Here is a 20177-nt window from a genome sequence, read left to right on the forward strand (position 1 = left end):
TGGCAATCTTTTCTTGAAAAGGAATTTCAAAAGAATGTGTTGACTCCTGGAGATGTGTCTCAATCCATTTCCTAATTCCCTGGTATTTTGTTTTCTCTTTGGAATTTGAATGAACTGTTGAGTTTCTTTTCACTGAAAATGGAATTTTTAATTTTTTCACTACTTAGTTTAGATATATATGAATTATTTGGCAATCAGCGAGCCTGTTAAAGGTTGAGGTCTGAGTTTCCAGGTACAGACTTTATCAGGACAATAGCCATTATTTGTGAAGCAGTTAATGAGAACAATGTAAGCAAATCACACTCAGAATCGGCAAATTTTTCCTTGTTTTCTATGATTTTTAAGGTTAACATTTTATGCAGCTGTCTAAATGCAGCACATATTGAAAAATAGATATTAAAAATTAAACTTGCATAAACCAATTTCTGAATTTAGATGGGACACATCTAAAATCTATATCTGTATATCTAGGAAATACTAGGGAATCCCTAACTTAAGGATAATAAGAAATTCCAGATCATCAGAAACTAGGGAATAAACATTAGAAAAAGATGTTTGTCATTGCCTCATTTCATCTGGTCATATTAAAGCAAAAACTTAGCTTTTGGAACACTCATGTTTTCTTTTATAGGAAAGCATATAGATTCCTATCAACACAAAAAGTCTGTTTCTATGTGAACAGGGTTAAATGCTGCTCAACTCTTCATCTTTAAAGAATTCTCTCTTTGGTTTATTCTTCAGATTCCGATAGAGACCATCATAATGATTTGAAATAATGACAGATTGCAGTGCCACCCAATCAGATATTGCAAATGCAATGAAAATCAGTTTTCTTTGGGACAACAAACATTCATTCTGGAGGCACCTTGCAAAGAAATTATTTTCAGGATACAAAATTAAAGATGAAAACAAAGACTGTCTTTTCTCTATTTGATATGTTGCCCTAGGCAATCCTGTGGACCTTGATAATTTTGTAATATTTCTATCACTTTGTTCTTATTCCTTTTATAAACCGGTGGGAAGTAAAGCAATTTGGAGTAATCAAATGTTTTCTGTTAGCTTTTGTATGCCATGAACACACAAAACCCCCGACATTTATTAGAGAAGTTTTTTCCTATTCAAATGAAGTTAAGTCTGAGGTTTACCATTTTACAAAAACATATCCTATATTCTCTGCCAGAATGAGGCAACAATTTTATCTCTGAACATAAGGTGAGTAGTTCTTTAAAATGCAAATATATGTAAAGAAACACTTCATACAGATTTAAGCCATAAATAAAATTATTCTATTCATGACTTTATATTAAATCCTTATTAATATGGTAATGTCTTATTAGGTACAAATGCAGTGCTTAGAATCAAAGTAAAGATTAAATAAAAGTAAATTACTCTGTCACAGCCTCAATCTTTTATAGATACTTTCCAGGTGACTAGTATGCCTGAATGTTAAAGAGGGCAAATTTGCACCATTTGGAACTACTTGGAAATCCTTTCATCATTTTCTTAAAAGAAATGTGTCCCAAATAGTTCAGCACATCATTCTCTGGAAACCATTTAGCTAATTTATAGAAACAAGACCACTGTTGAGAGTGCGGCCTGCATCTACCAGACATAATGATGCTGCCTTATGTTTTGTTCCTTCTGGAAACAATCAGTAACACACGTGCCAGAAGTAATATTTACTACATGTTCAAAAGGTACCCAAACACCAGGGACACATGCATCTCATTGACTAGGTGGGGAGTATATATATAAATCTACAACAAGAAGAGAGAATCATATCCTAATATACATATTTTATTTTGGTGGCCGGCAGTTTAAGATAATTTTTATATTTAATGCAAACAAAAGACAAATAGAAGACAAATGAAGAGTTTTCTATGACGGATTTTCAGAGCTGCTAGAGTTATCAAGCAAATATCAGTAACAAAATATGCCTTTTCTACAAATTCAGTGTAACATGCAGCCAAATTATTCCTGTTAGAAGGTAAAACTGGGATATTTGAGAAGCACAAACTACTTTTCTGGGACTACTCATGGGATTAAGTATTGCACAATTTTGGAAAATTCAACAAAATTAATTCCGTAACTTTTTTTTTTCATAAATATTATTGACAAGATCTTGCTTCCCTAATATCTTCAACAGGCATTTTAGAAAACCAGCCACTTTTTCTACCTACTTCTAAAGCTTTTTCATCTCAATTAACAGAGGGAACTGTGGAATGTTGTTGTATACAAAAGAAAATGAATACTGAAGGCTATATCAGTTGTACCTGACTAGAAATATTTTGTTAGTGCCTTGTCAAAAGTCGTATGTTCCTTTTGCTCTTTAATTTATTCTGCCTGTGAAGAATCTCAACTCTTATTGGAACTGGAAGACACATTCCCTTTGTTGGTGATGGACAGGCACAACACACTACATTACCGACAGCAGTCTCTTGCTCTCCTGTCTAGCTCACAAAGTATTTTGGGGCATACATCCTCAAGGGACAGGACTGGCAGCACAGTCTGCCTTTTAGCCCTCTGATGTAAGGAAGTAGTACATCCTTGTACTTAGTAATGTGATTTACTTTAGTATACATTCAGAATAACCATACATAGGTCAATTGGCTGAAACAGATGCAAATCAGCATGTTTGAGTCAGATTTAGTAGGTGAATTAACCAGTTAAATGTACTTTTACATTGAGGAAATAGATAGAAACCACAACTGACCAACTACAGTCCGGGAACAGAAGTTACTGTCTGAGGGGCCCATGGGTTGCCTTAGCATAAAATCAATGAGGGTTCAGATTTGATCTCACCAGATGAAAGGATTAGTGCATCTGAGAAATGTCAGAGGAAACAAGATTACAGTGCATGTGATACATAAAGAACTGAGGTTAAGTATGCAGAGGGCCTCTGCCAGGTCAGTTTGCTGGAGCTGGTCTTTTTCTCTGAAGGCAGAGTAACCTACTAGCGAATCTTCACTGAAAATGCACTAATAACTGCATGCATTATAGTTCATATTAGCAGTATTATAAATGTTATATTGACAGCTACAGCTTTAAAATGTGATTAATACAGAATTAAATGTATGTAAGCTAACAGAGGACGGGATGGCTGTGCTAAGACAAGTCCCACATGGACTATGAGTGGCTGATCCATCAGGATGATTGTAACTGGCTCCTACTGGGACAGAAGGATACCAGCAGCTCACTTTTCCCAGGGCCCAGGGCCCCATACCTGACCACAGGGAGCTGACTCGTGCTGCTGAGAGTCCATCACAGCACTTGTTCTCCCCGCTTCCTGCATCATCATTACTATCGTATGTTTTTTGTCCTAAACTCTTGGGAATAATGAGAGGATTGTGCTGTATCCTACTAGACTGGTTTTACTGCAAAAGGAGACTGGAGGGTAAGTGGCACTGCCTCAGCTGCCATGAGGAGGGGTGCTAGGGTGAGCCAGTAGGAGGACCTAAATGGTGTGGTTTAACAGAACATCCTCATTCCTTCTTTTCTCCACTGCCTCTGGGGAGAACTGTCATGGGAAAATTTATCCAAACTCTGGGCTTTGCCCCAGGCCTCTCTAGTTGGAGTGATCCTACCTAGGGTAAGAAATAAACCAGTAATTAAGCAATGTGGCTGGTCAAGCATCTGGTACTGGAGCTTCCTTCCTGGATGTCTTTCATACCCATGGAGGCAGCATATGCATCTTAATCACAAAGCAACTGCGCACATCCTGCCAGAGAACTTCAGATGGTTTTCTTAACTCCACGTTACCTATCACAGGACCACAGAATGGTTGGGGTTGGAAGGGACCTCTGGAGGTCATCTAGTCCAAGCTCCCTGCTCAAGTAGAACCATCTAGAGCTGTTCATGCAGACTGTGTGCAGAAAACATTTAAATATCTCCAAGGATGGAGATTTCACAATGTCTCCAGGAAACCTGAGCCAGTGCTTGGTCACTCTCACCATAAAAAATGTTTTCTGATGTTCAGAGGGAAATAGAGTTTAATAAGTTTGGGAGATGTAATGGAATACATATTTCCCTCCATTTACAACACAACATAAAATTCAAGTATCTCAATCTTGCACTCTTCTAACAGGTGCATCAGTCACTAAGAACTGTTTGACATTGAAAAAGACTTAGTTTAATATATATTAGCACTTAAAAATCTTATGTCAGACAAATTATTTTCTCAGAAATATTTGTGATAACATAAGCAACAATAAATTTGCTCTAGCTTCATCTGGAAAATCTGCTTTGGTACCATATTTTAGCTACATACAAGAGTAAGACAGTCTTCACTTTTCCATTTACATTATTCCTATATAACTTTAAAAGAAAATTAAGATTTAAAAAATCAATGGCACAAATATTTAATATTTGTATTTAGATATTATTATGCACATATATATATATTATATATAGACCCCCTTATGGTATACATGTCTACACACATATAAATATAGCTATAGGTAGATATGGATATATGCACCTGCTGTTTCTAGACAAAGTAAGCTTTTATTGATAAACAAAAGTTGTCAGGGAGAATCTCTGACCTGGGTCAAGCTGATGAGGCAGAACTGACAGGTCATGAATGTCAAGACCTCTTTCAATTAACCCCACACCACATGAACAGTATTAAGTAATTACAGGTTTAGATGTGTCAGGGGGGATTAATCGTGTCTCTATTAGCATTTAGACAATGAGGTAGCTGTAAGTGAAACTTACAGTATACTACTACAGTCTATTACCTGTAACATGGTAAATACTGGTACTTGAAGTTTTTTAACTATAAAGTTCAGCTTTCAGGCAATAAATTAGCATGATGACCAAAATACTGTCATCAGTCATATGATGATGAAGCCTTCAAGGCTTCAGAGTTAGGAGTAAGCACACGAACATTTAATTAAAAGACTAGCTGCAGACCCTGCTCCAAAGAGAATGGAAGTCAATGATTGACAAGTACGTTAACTGATGAAAAAAAATGTGTAGCCTTTAAAATTATTTACAGACAATAAAATTTATTATTCAAGTACAAATTACAAATGCATTTAATATCTAACGCCATAACTAGTTTTTTTGTGGCTATTTTGTCTGCCTTTTCAAAATCCATCAGCATCCTGATTTTACTTAAGAGACAACACTTATGTTCATAATTCCAATATTTATAAGCTTTCTGAGCAAGATTACAAACATAATGTCACTGAATTAGGGCTTGGATTTGTTTTATTTCTTTCTCTACTAGTATTCATTGGTTAAAAAATTTTAATTTGCCTATGTTAAAAGGGGTGAGGAGGGGGGAAGGAAAGAAACGTGAGAATTGGAAAAATGGGAATGTTTCAAAAATTTTGTCTCTTCTTGCTTCTCATAGACTTTGGAGGAACAGTAGCTGGGTAAACACAGAAATGCAGTTGCCAAACATTCAGGGGCATGACTTTTACTACTTGTCTGGCTTGATCAGAAAATTGTACCTCTCTTAGAAACTACAGTTTAGGCCAGAAGGTTATTTTTGTTATCCCATTTTCAATATTAAGTTATAAAATGTCAAGGCTACTTAATTACTGCAACAAAATTCAGCAATCTGTATGTTCACACACACAGATTGCTGTCCTTTTTTTGACTGGGGTAGAGCTCATTCTCTTTCTAGTAGCTGGCACAGTCCTGTGTTTTGAATTCAGTAGGAGAGTAATGTCAATAACACAGTGGTATTTTAGTTGTTGCTGAGCAGTGCTTACACAAAGTCCTGGACTTTCCAGTTTCCCATGCACAGCCAGCAAGCAGGTACACAAGAAGATGCAAGCATGGTCAGCAGCAGAGCTGACCCAGACTGGCCAAAGGGATATTCCATACCACAGAACATCATGCTCAGTATATAAAGTGGGGGAGTTGGATGGGAGCTGCCAGTCATTGCTTGAGGATGGGATGGGTATTTGTCACTGAGTGGTTTAGCAATTGTATTGTACATCACTTGGGCGTTATCTACCTCTCTCCCTCTCTTTTTTATTAAAATTATTCTAAGTAGTAGCAGAAGCAGCATTAGTATTATCATTATTATCTGTTTTTATTTTCTTTCAACTACTAACCTGTTTTTATTTTGACCCACAAGTTCTATTTTCTTTTCTTTTGCAATTCTCCTCCTCATCCCTTCAGTGCTGGGGATGGGAAATGAGTTCACTTGAAAGTGGCACTTAGTTGCCCGCCGGGGTTAAGCCACTAAATGGCTATAAGCAGATTCCTTTTGTATGACAGCTTTCTCCCAGTATAACCACTGAATAGTAGACTTCAGCTTCTTCATCTGTCCCTGTGTCTGCTCAGGATAAGGAAATCTGGAGCTCAGCTTTCCCAGTGAGTAGATTCCTGATCCAGAAGAAAGACCAGTTGTGGTGTGACACACCAGTCAGAAATATGCTTCTTTCTTTCACAGGAGAAGATACATGAAGGAGAGCCCTGGTTACAAGGGGTAACAAAAGTACCCTACTGATGGTTGTGTGCTTTGATAAAAGCAGAGAATTTATAGCCTAAGACCTGGAAAATGAAAGGTGGGAAGAGAACATTCAGAGCAGGTTGAAAAGATGGTACCTCTTGAAGAGAAGAGTAGTAGTTGTGCATAGATACCCAGAAGAAATCTGAAATTCAAAGGTCCATTAAGTTTTGGAGAAGGTCTGCCCCTCTGAGCAGTGGGGCAGTGGCCTATTCTTGTGAGTAAGGGCTCACATGTAAACTACTACTTCTTCGAAAAAGATAATGTAGTTTTTCATCAGTTTTACTAAAGTCACTGAAGTTACGTCCATGACATTAGCATCCCTTAACAGACATGTCCACAAGAAAGAGTATAGCAATGTTTGTAGGAGTAAGAGTATACTTCAACTAGAGCAGACTTTATGCTTTGAATTTTTATAACACAGTAAATTAGATTGAAAGGCTCGATTTTTCAGAGCACAACAAAAAGCTTCTGCTTGGATTAGCTCCCATTCAGTTTCTCATATATATGCAAACACCTAGTGCAGAAAAAAAACTAAAGCAGAACCATGAAAAAGCCTCACAAAGCACCTCCATATCCATCTCATTCTGATTTTTCTGTTTTTATTCTCCTGTGCATCAGGAAGTCACTCTCAATGGGAATTCAGGGAATATGTTTTGCCTAAAAAGAGCACTCCAGCTAACATTTCTGCACCTGAAAATACCAGTTAATGTAAACTAAAATTTTTCTCTCAAAAATACTGAATTTTTATGTATCTATCTATGTTAAAATGTTTATCAAAACCAGAATGGAATTGCCAGTAAGAGGAAAAAGGCAAAGGATTACATCACAGAGCAGACTTATAGCTGGGTCTCCATCACTTCAAGAAGGTAATTGAACAATAAAATTATATTTTTTATGGTCTGTAATGTTTGATTTTCTATGGCCAGGCTTGTTCCCATGTAGAATTAAGTACAGAAATTCTCCAAATAATCCTTAGTTTTTCTGGGTAGAGGATTTGATAGAGTGAGAGAGAAACTGTGTTCCCAGTTTGAGCTGGGCTTTACTAGCTACAAGTAAAAAATAATCCCTTTCCCAAAACATGTGAAGAGAAACAAAGTGGCTTGTAACAACCCTTGCCAATGTTTTATTGCAAACACTAATGCAGCAGGATTATTGACCTCTTTTGACCTTTTGACCTTGGTTAACTACATCTTTTAAAAATACCATTTGCTCCATGCATTTTTCTCCATTAATGGCAGTAATTTTTAACCTTGTGGTATTTGTTCAGCATAGCTCAATCAGGAGTAAGTAGAAAATAAATGTAAGCATAGGTGGCGGCATTATGAATACTGAGCTTTATCATTGAAAAAGATGTCTACAGATGGTATTTTCCTTCCTTTTTTTTTTTTTTTTTAATTACTATATATTGTAAGAAAAAATACTATCAGTTTGAGAAGAGAATAAAGATTGTTATTTCTATTTTGAAATCATCACAATTTTCACACAAAATTGTAATCAGAATTATCATTAAAGTATGTGAACAATTAGCCTATATTTTTTGTTAATCACCTAAAATAAAAACAGTATGTATGTCATTACATACGTGACCTTTAGAAACACAATCTCTTCTTTCACCTAATGTCCCAGCTTCTTGCTTAGGTGTTGGCTTTAGTGACAGAAAACACAAATTTGATGACAGAATCAAAGGCTGAAAGCACCTAATTAATTACAGCCATTAAAAGGTTCATATTTGTCTTTGCCCACAGTGCACATACTTTAACTGAGACAGAATCAACCCTTCCATGTACTTTTAAACATCAGAATTATTTTAGGAAGCAGATTTCCATTTAAAAACTTCTCCTTTTTTCTTCTAATAGCATGTCACAAGGATATATTTTCCCTGTCCAGTTCCTTACACTAAAACTGACTTTATCAACCCTCAATCACACAGGGCTTTGCCCCTTTATTCAAAGCCAGAGAAACTCCACTGTACTGCTCCTCATGGAAATCCTTCTTTATAATAACACAGTGTAATATCTCATTCATCTTGGTCTTAATTTTTGCATGTACATATATTGCCTTTACAGTCTCAGAGCTAGAATATCCTGAAAGCCAGAAATGCTATAGGAGCATCTCCATCCCAGTCCCCCTGATTCACTGAGCTCTAAGGGGTGCTAAGTCTTCCAGGTACAAGATCAGTTACAGAAGATACTAAGGATAGAAGCCACCAGTGTTTTGTTCTAAGAGCAGTACCAACGCAAGGCTCAGCTGCATTTGTCTTGTCAGAAACCACAAAATTTCTGCTTTTATTACAGTACTGATAACATCAGAGCTACCAGGGCCTACGAAGAACAATATAGTTAATAGTTAAAGATTTTTTTTATCTGCAGCAAATGATGTGCATGGCCTTAATAAAATATAATTTTACAAATAGGAAATAAAAATCGATCACATATTTCAGCGTGCAACAAAGTCTCAGGTAATTTGAGATTTTGCATCAATCTAATACCACTCATGAGCTAAACAGCTATTTAACTGGGAGAAAGAGTTGAAGAAAGTCTAACACCACCACATTTGCAGGGTTTTTCAGTCAAAAAAAAGTGAAAAAAATGTGTTTCAGATGTAAATCAAGGTAGAAGATACTGCAAACTATGCTACTGTAACAACTGATGCACCAAATCATTCTTCAAAGAAATATTTATCTAGCTCATAAGACTGAGGCAGTTTTGGAAAAGTATTCAACTCTTCTACAGACTGAAGTGTTTATCATGAATAAATTGCTCAGTATCTCCAAAATCTTGGTTGCATTTTCAAAAAGGAAGGAAAAAAAATTTTTTTTGCATTAAAAATAATGTAATATGATTTGGCTGATGTTAATGCATTGTATTGTGCTGCAATGTGATCAATTCATTTCCTCCAGAAGTATTCCAAAACTCCACATTTCTATTCCTTGGATTAATAAATAATTTTGTAGGAAAAAGGAGGGCAAAAAGGTAGACATTTGAGAAATTAAAATAATCAAAGTGGTTTATTTTAAAATTACCTGACTTTTCTATATCAATCTTTAAAGAACTTAACTCCCATCTACGAGATGTTCACATTTAATGCTGTTTAGCTTTTTTACTGAAATACCAACAAGCAAGACATGCAGCCTTAATAATTACAAAGTACAGTGCAGCAATTTCTTGTGCTGATTAATCCTGATATATTGGTATGTTGCTCTTTGAAACCAGAGGTCATGCCTTGCAGTGAAATTTGGGTGGATTTCTTAACTTCTTTTTTTCTGAAATACTGCAATGCAGAAATACTGAGATTTTGTTGAAATATTTTAAGCTCTTTCAATGCCATTCAAATCATTAAATCCTAACCTCTATATGGCCCTATTTTACCAGTTTGTGAAGTGGAACTAGACACCTTCATTAGCCTCTCAGCTAAGTATACAAAACCTGAGTGTTAGCCAGTCCTCCCAGTACAGAGCACTCTTTATGAATAACCTGGGAAATATTCAGAGAGGAAATGTGCCTTGCTCTCAAATCATTCCAAAAATCTTCTCTTGCATCCTAAAACCCCTGGATTCCACCTGAGGCTGATGCAATTTAGAAGATGCTTCAAGGATTCAGAGGAAAACAGTAATTGATTACTGCTTTCTTCTTTTATTTTCCTTTTGTCCCTCCCTTGGGTTATGCAAAACAACAATATATAACAGAATCTGGTTTAAACTACTCTGGAAAAAAAATAGTTCACAAAGTGCAATAGCTATGAAATACCATCATATCATTAATGGCCAGAAATAGCTATCATATATATTTATTTTGAAATACCAGCAAATTACATAAATGTTTCCTTACATCAGTAATATACTAATCTATTATGTAATAATAGTCAGTGCTCACACTCCAGTAGTAAATGTCCTTACAGGAACCTGTAAAAGGTTATAATGCATAGTAATATCATTTAAGCATGTTTAACTCATTATGTCATGGAAATATCCTGAAATGCTTCTACACTCAATACTATGTTTGTAATTCTAGAATGATTTTTTGTAGTTAAAATACTGGTTTTTATTTGATCAGTATTGTGAACAAGGGTTGTGATACTGCTCAAAGATAGCATCTGAAGTTCTGCAAACATATGTGTGGGGTTTTGCAACCACCTGAATAACATTTTTATGATAGCAAAATTGACTTCCAGCCTCAGTAGTTTGACTTGACCAATGAGCACACCTTTAGCATTTTAGCACACAGCTGTTGCTTAGATTTTGCTTAATAAACACTTGACAACAACTTTAAATGGAAGGGGATGTTTCTCATTTCTACAGTTAATTTGCCTACCAAAGGTAAGTTTCCTGTTATTTGTGAAGAACACAAATTTGATATTCAGTGATGTGTATTTTTAAGCAAATTCAGTCAGTCTCTAGTCCACCAAAATCTTATAGAATGCATGCTTAGAAAAGCTTTAAGGCAGGTATTGTCACATGGAAACCGGAAACTTACTTTAGATAGCAGTAGTTCAAAACATTTACATCAAAGCCTGAAATTTTTTGACAATTAATATTGCAGAGGTGAGTTTGGCAGACACAACATCTTCAATGCAAAGACAAAGGCAAATGTATATATCTCTAGGCTTGTTCCATTCATGTTTTCACTAATTCAAAAAAAATTTATTGCTTTAGGCTTACTCTGTACTGTAGATAATAGAAGCGCTTCAGCAGAAGTAAGAATTCTTTAAATTATCCGCAGAAGAATCTTACATAAGACAGAAAAATTTTTTGGTCCCCCTTTTTCTATTAAAAGCCCTTCAGATTTCTCTTTTACAAGGAGAACCATGCTCTCACTGATAGAAGATAGTTTACTATTATGCTCAGCAGTGCTGATGGGATTAATTCTTCAAATTGTTCTGAGATGGGTGAAGGAGTTATGGAAATGGAAGGAGAAAACTGAGTGGGGATCAGTTGACTTAAAAAAGAAAGACATTTTAGCATTCCCATGGCTCTAGACTATAGTGATTTTGTTGATCATTATAAAACTTCTATTTTTGAAGCAGACACATCTGCAGACCCATATAGTCCCCATTAACTAGTGGACTGTCAGTGTCTCTGTTGGCTTCTCAGCTACATGTGAAAAAGAATGACAAAAAGAAGGGCGTATTTACTGATAGGGTTTGTTAACGTGTGAGTTGCAAATATAAAAAAATGCCGAAAATAAAAGAGCAGTGAAAAATAAGCTATACACAAACAGTTATTAGAACATTTGAAGTAATACTCTTCATTTCTTCATACAAGGTAACAGTCCTCATTTCTTCAGGAGGAAAGGAAAGACAACGTGTATAGACAGCCTTATTTTTATACGATTTCTGTACACTATTCATAATCACAGCTAGAATAAATCCTAACCATCCCAAGCTATGGTTCTGGTAGGGAGGTGACTGTTAAGGACCAAGAAGTAAGAAAAAAACGAAAGGAAAGTTGTTGCAGTGTGGGTCAGTGGTGACTCACTGCAACCTCCTGAAAGGTCACCCAGAGGAAGGTGTTCGGGCAGACGCACGGCAATCACACATCCACACACACTACAGGTGGCCTTTGCCTAGAAATCAGCAGCTGTAGCCAAGGGATCTAGGGGCAAAAGACACTGAGCATTAGAAGGCCCAGACTTATATGTGGGTAGAGGGGGGTGGAGCTAACAGTGACAACCAATCACCAAGAGGCAGGGGTGGGAGAAGGGGTACAATAACCAATAGGGAAATACAACGGTAAACGGACAGGTGTACAAACCAATGGGGTTACAAAGAACAGAGAAACTGCCAGAAACCTAACCATATTAGGTCATATAGGGGGAGAAGAGGGTTGTGGTGCTGAGGCTGACTGACAACCTGTCAGTAAAACAGGAGGTCCGTAGGAGAGGTTAAGGGCTAGGGGACATTCTTCCAAGGCATAGCCCCAGGAGGTCCCCAAGCGGGCCCACAGGCCTCTACAGAAAGTAAGTACGTAAGTAAGTAAAAACCCTCTCCTGGGTTACCTTTAGCATAAAAACCTTTGCATTTGAGGTCCCAGATGATGTGGGTGTCAGCTATGGCGAATCATGCGGCATGAAACCAACTTTTCAGTAAAAATCCTCTTCCAAAACCCTAGCAGAGTTAGGAAATCTTATCCAATATATAAACAGAATTTCTGTGCAATATTTGTAGGGGCAGCAGTCCCTCCAGCTGGAAGGGGATCAACATGCAGTCGCTTCAAAATGCCTGGAACACTGATGTGGTAATTACTATTAATGCTAATACATACGAGTAATAAGAGTATTAATACATATTAATGCTACAATTTGTAAGTGGAGTCTGAGGTACATGGAGTCATCTGTGGTTGCAGAAGTTTTGTTCGCTGGGTTTTCTCAAAGCTTGGTGTGTGCATGTGTAAAAAATCAATAAGTTTAACCAACTCAATTATTTATATCCCTACAAAAGGCAGACACTCAGACAGATACTTTTAATCCAGCCTGAATAGAAAGATCACAGAGGAGCCAAATTTTTTGGTCCTTCCATAAGCATTAAATTATCTCTGGGGTTTCTCAAATTCCAAGGCCCTGTTTGCCCTTACTAAAGACTGCTCTCTTTCGCACATAGACACATTCTCAAAGGATAAAATCTCTGCTCATGCTTAGGCCAAAAAGGAAAAGCTTGCTCTTTTGTGGTGATATAAAAGCTTAGGCCAGAGTTTTTAAGCACACAGGACAATACCCTCAGTAGTATTGTTAACCACAGAAAGTTACAACACCAGAGAAGAAGCAACTCAGTGGGGTAATGTAAACACATCCTGGGGAAGTAAGGCACGCTTTTAAGAAATGGAGGACGTTAACATTTTTGGTTAATGATAATTTTCTGGAAATTCTTAGGTGGTCTAACGGTATTCTAAGAGATGTTTGGTTTCTCATGACTGCAAAGCTTCTGAATCCCTCCCCAGCCCCCCCCAAAAGTTGGTGCTATGCACTATATAGTTGTGTGAAGAAGTTAAGCTCTCTGTAGGAATAGCTCACAATTTTCTCTGCATCCCAGTAAAACCAGGGTTGGAATGCCACTGAGGTCCTGGTATCTGTGTTTTTAGTAGGTGGTTGGATAGTAAAAAAGCCTTTTGGGAGGTTCTACACAGAAGACAGCTGTAGCAACACAGGGATTATCAGAGTTGTGAATTTGCCTCACCCCACCAATGTGTGTTAGTTTACTAATGGACAAATTTGATTATTTTTAGGTGTACTCATTGCTTATTGGTTCTTGGTAATCAAGGATCTGAAAAACAGTTTTTTATATGGTAGGGTTTAGATAATCTACCTTTTTGCTTGTGTTTCATTTAGTGCTGTCCCTTCTCGATATCCTATTAATCCACTGCTGTTTGAATCCCTCACCTCCTCTGCCCTGCTTTTGGTGCTGTTCTCCCCCCATCTTTCACCACCCTTTGTTTTTTACAAATAAAACATGATCATAGTTACACACCTGCTGTTCTCATTTCATGATAACATCAGAATACTACTTTCCCAGCAATGTGAAACCAACAGCAGTCAGAGCTTTTTGTTGCATTTTTCTTTGTTTTTTTGCACATCTTACTGAATATTTGACAGTAAGTTAAAAGCAGTCTTTTACATTATTCCTGTTTCGAACAAGCAAGGTTTCTATTTCTTTGAAGATAAGAACAAAAAGTCTATTCTTTGGGCACATCTTTGCTATTTTGCTCTATAACGACATTATTGACTCTTCTCATGCCATTAGATCATCCACCTCGAAGCCAGGGCAATAAAGATGTTTAATTCACCTCTCACCTAACCTTGACATTTATTTTAAAATACGTGATGTGTTATGGGAGAAGGACATATACCATTATCACCTCCCTTCATTTCAGATTATCTAAAACACATATTCCTGGTCATGCTACCTTCACCCCTCTTTTCAGTAAGTTATTTCACTGTTGCTTCCTCTATTTAATTCCTAACTACTGGAAGTTGATTCTTTCTTTGCTTTTAGTTGTTTGCTCAGCTCTACTCTAACTAATTCTTTTGAGTATACCCCATGACTATCCCCTTCACCTTGTTTGTACTGTTAACAGTGCCAGCTCTCTATTTATTGCCCTTTCTTCAACCTATTTTTCCAATTGTTGCCATGTGTTTGCTGTTGCCATCTGCTTGCTACAGTTACACCTCACTTAAAAAACTCTCTGTGAGCAGGTGAGTTGCAGATGGAGGGTTCTTTTTGTTGGTTTGGTCATAAGTTTATTTACTGTCAAAGAAAAAGGAAAAATTACCTGAAGTGATTACTTCCTCTTAGTCTGCATTTTGCAAGGTGGGAAAGGTAAATTAGTCTTGTGTAGAAATATAGAAGTTGTTGGTGCTAAACAACTTCTGCATATGTATTTATTAACTTACACAGGGATACATATTTAAGTGTAACAACCGTAAAAGATTTTCACGGTTCCTAACTTTGCTTTGAATTAGGCTTTCATTTTATCAGCTGCAGTATCTGAGTCAGAAGTTAATCTGTTGCAGCTTTGGGGTAACTGTATAATGCAAAGATTATGGGAAATTCTATTACCGTTTGCATGCCCCTCAAATCAATTAAATAAATGAAGTCAATGAATCTACTAGCTAAGTAAAATGTTATCATCACAGCAGATTTTTGTCATGATAATGTAAATAAAAATCTGAAATACCACTGCTTGGACCCTGATATCATCTAATTGCCTTTGAATTTGTATTGGTAAAACTCAAGTTAGAAATGAATTAATTCTCCTTGCAAGGAGAATGTTATAATATCCTTGCAAACATGAGCAGTGTTTATAATCATTTTATGATTGGAAATTAATTCTACTGTGCATTTTGCAGATGTATTAGAATATAAGATGACTGAATATGTGATAACTTTAACACCACATACTAGAATTATTAGATTATAAAATATTTTTGAATATGGAGTAATCTATTATTTATATTGTAATAAAATTAAAACTCTATAAGATCACACTTCTACTATAGATATATTATAAATAAATGTACATATCTTCAAGTCCAATATTGTACATTTTCCATAATTTTACCTTTCGTGAAAAGTTTCACCTTTTATTTTTTCTAGATGAAAATTCTGATGTAACTTACTTTGGTCCTACCCAGAGAAGAGTTTATACCAAGAATCCATAATGTGGAAATAATTCAGACCTGTAAAAAGATAGATAAGAACTTAAGTCTTCTCCATCAATTATCCATTGACTGTAAAGAAACATGGTAAATTCTGAATTATTATTTTTGTTCTAAACATCTGTCATCAAATTTCACTTGTTTTTGTCCTGTGACCTAAGTTGTCTGTTTGCTCTAATGAAGCTGAGCTGTTCTGGGACACTGAAAAGACTGAAATGAAAGAACATGAGGCAGTCAAATGTTCTTGTTTAATAAACCTTTATTAACCTCCTTCATGTTCCTTCTCATTATGTTGATTTCAGTCCTAGGAAAGATTTAAAAATATATTCAGAGAAACTGCCTGCTGTGGAAAAGTTTGGTTTGTGAGGAATGTGGTGTTATGCCAACTCTTTCAGCATGGAAAGAGAAAAACTAAGAATACTTACCAATTAAGGTAATGTAATTCAGCAAACCAGAGCCAACTGCAAAATAGTCCTGTTAAGAGTGAAATAACATAAAAGCAACATAGGAGTGCAATCCTAGCAAGGATTTGTGAGAATCAGTTCCTATAAAACATCTTTACAATAAAATTAATTTGTGGCTGAAGACCTTCACCAAGGAAAGTAATACCTGGGAGGAAAAGAACTGCTTCACTCTTTATGGTGGGGCCAGAGAGCATAAACCAGTAGAGACTAAATAAAAAATTATTAGACACTATTGAGCAAGAGGATAATGGAGTCTTGCAAAAATACACTTTAATTGATAGCACCTTAGAGTCAAAATAGCTGTGTTGATTTACAGAAGCTGAGGAGGCAGTCTTTTATCTTCAAAGAACTCCAGTTCAAGGAGCTTTGAATTATATAGGACTGAAGTAATATTATTTCCCTCAAGACAGTTTCTTAGTATAGGGACACTGCTACAGGGTGAATTTATTGATTGCATCTTTGATACTACTGGCTAAAAGGAAATGGCACTGTATTTTCTCATTGTAAGCTCAGTTTTAAGGATTTTAACATTGGTGCTCTTGCCTTCTGGAATGAAAGATGAACTTGTTAACTTGCTCTTGACCTTGAGGGATAATTGTCATAAAAACATTTTTCCGCATATGTAGATTAATATTTCTCTTCCCTTTCTGATTTCTAAAGAGAATACAAAATCTTTCCTGATCAAGTCATGTCAGGAAGGATGTTTCCTTTTCTACCTTTAGCATTCAGTTCAGCTATAGTTTTAGATGTTTAACCCAGGTATGCTTGCATTCCTCTTTGGCTGGACAGAAACAAACCAGTCTGTGAGAAACTCTAATATAAAATACAGTTCTATCTTAATAACATTACTGTAGGTGACAGTGAATATTATGAGCATTATTAAAAGAAAGAATATGTCTACAGAGACTCTGAGATGGTGTAGTAGCTGTGAGAAGATTCATAAAACCCCTGGCATCCCAAACATTGGACTTCCACATCAAGCCAGAGGACTGAAAGAGTTGAAATATCGGTGACACGATGTAAAAGTTAAATCAGGACTCAGAGCAAAGTTCTGCAGACTAGCCACATGTCTATTAAATTTCTGAATAAACAATGCTTCTCTTGTTTTCACTTTCTTGTTTCTAACTCAGCTTTACCACATAAAAAGCTAATCAATCCAAGATCCTCAAACATGCTATGTTCTCTCTGTACTGATTTTCTGTTCAGACAAAACAGCTTAGGATTGTACATTTGCTTCATACATGTCTAATTCTGTGAGAACGTCTACTTCCTTTTCCTCCTGAAGGCATGGAACTAGGAAGGACAACAGCTGTACTGTATCCTTAATAGTAGGATTGGTGAAGAGACTTGGGAGGGGAATCAGCAAGCAGAGTAGAGAAAAGATGACCAGAAGGGAATAATTTATCATGTAATATAGATTGCTTGTCTTAGCAGCAGGCTTTAATTGCTTTATTAACTAATTAAATTTAGAATTTTTTTTGAATATCCAATAAAATCAAAAGCCCTCGAGTACAGAGTGAATATTTTTCTTTTGAAATTCCCTGTCTTTACTTATTTCCTACCAAAGAAACACCTAGGAGCTTGAGAATTTTTTTATTGTTTCATTATAGGATTTTAGGTAAAAATTCATCTCTAGTCAGGCAAATTTGTTACCTAAATAATAACAAGAAATTGCTATTATCTATATTTCAGTAGGGCAAAAAATCAGGAAACAGCAAAATTCAGTGATTTATTTGCCAAAGTTAATACAGCAGCCTTGATGCTTTGAATGAAACCAAATTTCCTCTGTCTCCAGCCCTCAGAAAGAGGTTGATTTGTGTGCTGACGATGCCAGTGTCTGGCAGCATTTCTGTTGAATCCTCTGCAGTAGGACTGTACTGGACTCCAGTCCTTTGACTACATCCATCTCTGTCATGTACCCTAGAAGACACGGCACTGTACAGCCAGGTGATTACTGCTTTTTCCATACAATAAACAGCATTAAGGCAAATGTCATATACAGACCTGACAGAAATGAACTGCACAAAAGTGGTGAAGCATGGAGAATTATTTAGTAATAGTGGAAACTCCTAGTTAATACTGACTTTCCTCAAGTGGCAATCTGGGTGATGAATAACTGCAAACTTACAGTGCATATAGATGTTACCGAATCTTTGACTCTCTGTAGAGCTTTTGTCTATTTAACCAATACTTCTTCCTCTTCCACTGTATTTTTCCATTAAAAGATACAAAATTAAAGCAGTCCAACTTTTTGCCCAAAGTTTTACCTAATTTACAAGAAAATTTAAAACATTTTTTATATAAAGCAAATAATAATGTATAATCTCCTGCAACTTCAGCTTTACATTCTGAGGTGATAAACAATTTCTAAAATACATCTGGTATTTTTCATCTCTCAGTCATAACTTTGCTTCAAAACCAGTAAAAATATACCATGACCAGCTTAGATAACATTCTGAAAAAGCATGGTAAAAATCAGACTTGACTAAGGCTAGGATTTACTAATTTATTAATAGGATTACTCATGGACATAAGAAATATGCCTAGATATTTGTATATGTAAATATTATCTTTCAATGTAATGAAAAACACCAAAGAAGCTTTTAAGTCTTGTATTCCTGCACATCTGTTACTCTAGTGCAATAATAATGCAGACAAAATTCAGTTTGAAAAAAGCTACCATACATAGGACGGGTTCTTCTTGAGATCTCCATTTCTTACTATGAAGCAGTTTTACATAAGTACTCTATATTCACTGAAGTCAAAGGAACTGCTCTTAAAAGTAATGTGATTCTATGACCCCTTTCAGCTTTAACAGGACTCCTTAAAAATAAGACCTTTTATAAAGGCAATCAGAAGCAATCTTGCACTAGTAACAGTATTGTTAAAATTATATAGCTATTTTCTGAGAAGTATAATAGTGTAACCAGAGCAAGGAATTCAAGTTCTAAATTGAACAAAAATACAAGCAACTCAGCTTGGAAGTCAGTAATTTTTGATTTAGCAGTAAGAGCTTCTTTGTTTCAAATAGTAATAAGTATTGGAAAATTTAAGAGAATCATTGATTTTAATCCTTAAAGAAGGGCTAATTCTGCAGTTACCTTCATCAGCTTTATAAATATAGGAGATATACTTTATCCCTCTGCATTTGACATTCATCCTAAAAATTTCAGTTTTCAGTATTTGTTTTACATTGCATTCCTGCCCTGCCCATGTTAATTGCAATATAAAATTATCTATCACCATTTTGTATTAAATAATTGTCATCACTTCAAATTTGGCAAATTGTGCTTTCCACCCTGCCATTTCCCCTTCAAGTCATTTGGGAACCAATGAGAATAACTTTGCAGCTTCTTGAAGGATGAACTAAATGTTGGAGAAAAAATATGCAGGCATTTATGAGAAGCAGGAAAGTTCTTTCAGGCAAGGGTATTAACCTGCTTTCACTTTTCTTTCTAAGTGAAGTAGACACGGTGATTTGCTTGAATACTGAACTGAGAAATGGTGCTCCACTGCCTGGGAACACCAGATGCAATAGGTAATGGTGATGCTTCAGGCTTCAACCAGGAATTGGAACAGCTCTAGGAGTGCTCATCAAGGACAGTGAGTTTGAACAGATTTCATGAGACAGATTTCTAAACTTTGAAAAATGCAGCACAGTGAGTGGATGAAGAACAAGGAGTCATGGATAGGACACAGAAAGTGCATGTGTAACAATCACATAAAGTGTGTGCAACTGATACCTTTGCTGCTTTACTCTGAAAACCAAAATTTATTGTAAAATTAAATTTTACTGCTATAAGGTTAAACAAAAAATAGAGATGATTAATGTAATAAAAGAGCATTTTCATATTTTTTGAATGCCAACACATGGCAACTACTATGTGACTGTTAGGGAAACAGTAATAGACTGGCAAATGAGATTAACTCGACGTATCTGCTAGTACCTCTGGGGGACTTTCTCACTGTCCATTTCACTTGTGCTGCATCTACCCAGATATCCATCTCTCCTGAAAACAAGTCTTTCAGGAATTAAGTAGGAGCCTAGTCCTCATATATTTAGTGCTGGATGAGACTTTCTAACATTCCTTTTAATAT

General features: G+C 36.0%; 1 long non-coding RNA gene across 1 annotated transcript; it reads left to right on the forward strand.

Moving 5' to 3' along the window:
- Positions 1-12305: 12305 nt before the first annotated feature.
- On the forward strand, positions 12306-15809 carry LOC120765028 (uncharacterized). Its single transcript, XR_005704350.1, has 3 exons — positions 12306-12423; positions 12632-12701; positions 15554-15809. It is a non-coding gene; the product is annotated as an uncharacterized LOC120765028 (long non-coding RNA).
- The last annotated feature ends 4368 nt before the right edge of the window (positions 15810-20177 follow it).

The sequence above is a fragment of the Hirundo rustica genome, chromosome 2, assembly GCF_015227805.2.
Source record: "Hirundo rustica isolate bHirRus1 chromosome 2, bHirRus1.pri.v3, whole genome shotgun sequence".
Classification (NCBI taxonomy): Eukaryota; Metazoa; Chordata; class Aves; order Passeriformes; family Hirundinidae; genus Hirundo; species Hirundo rustica.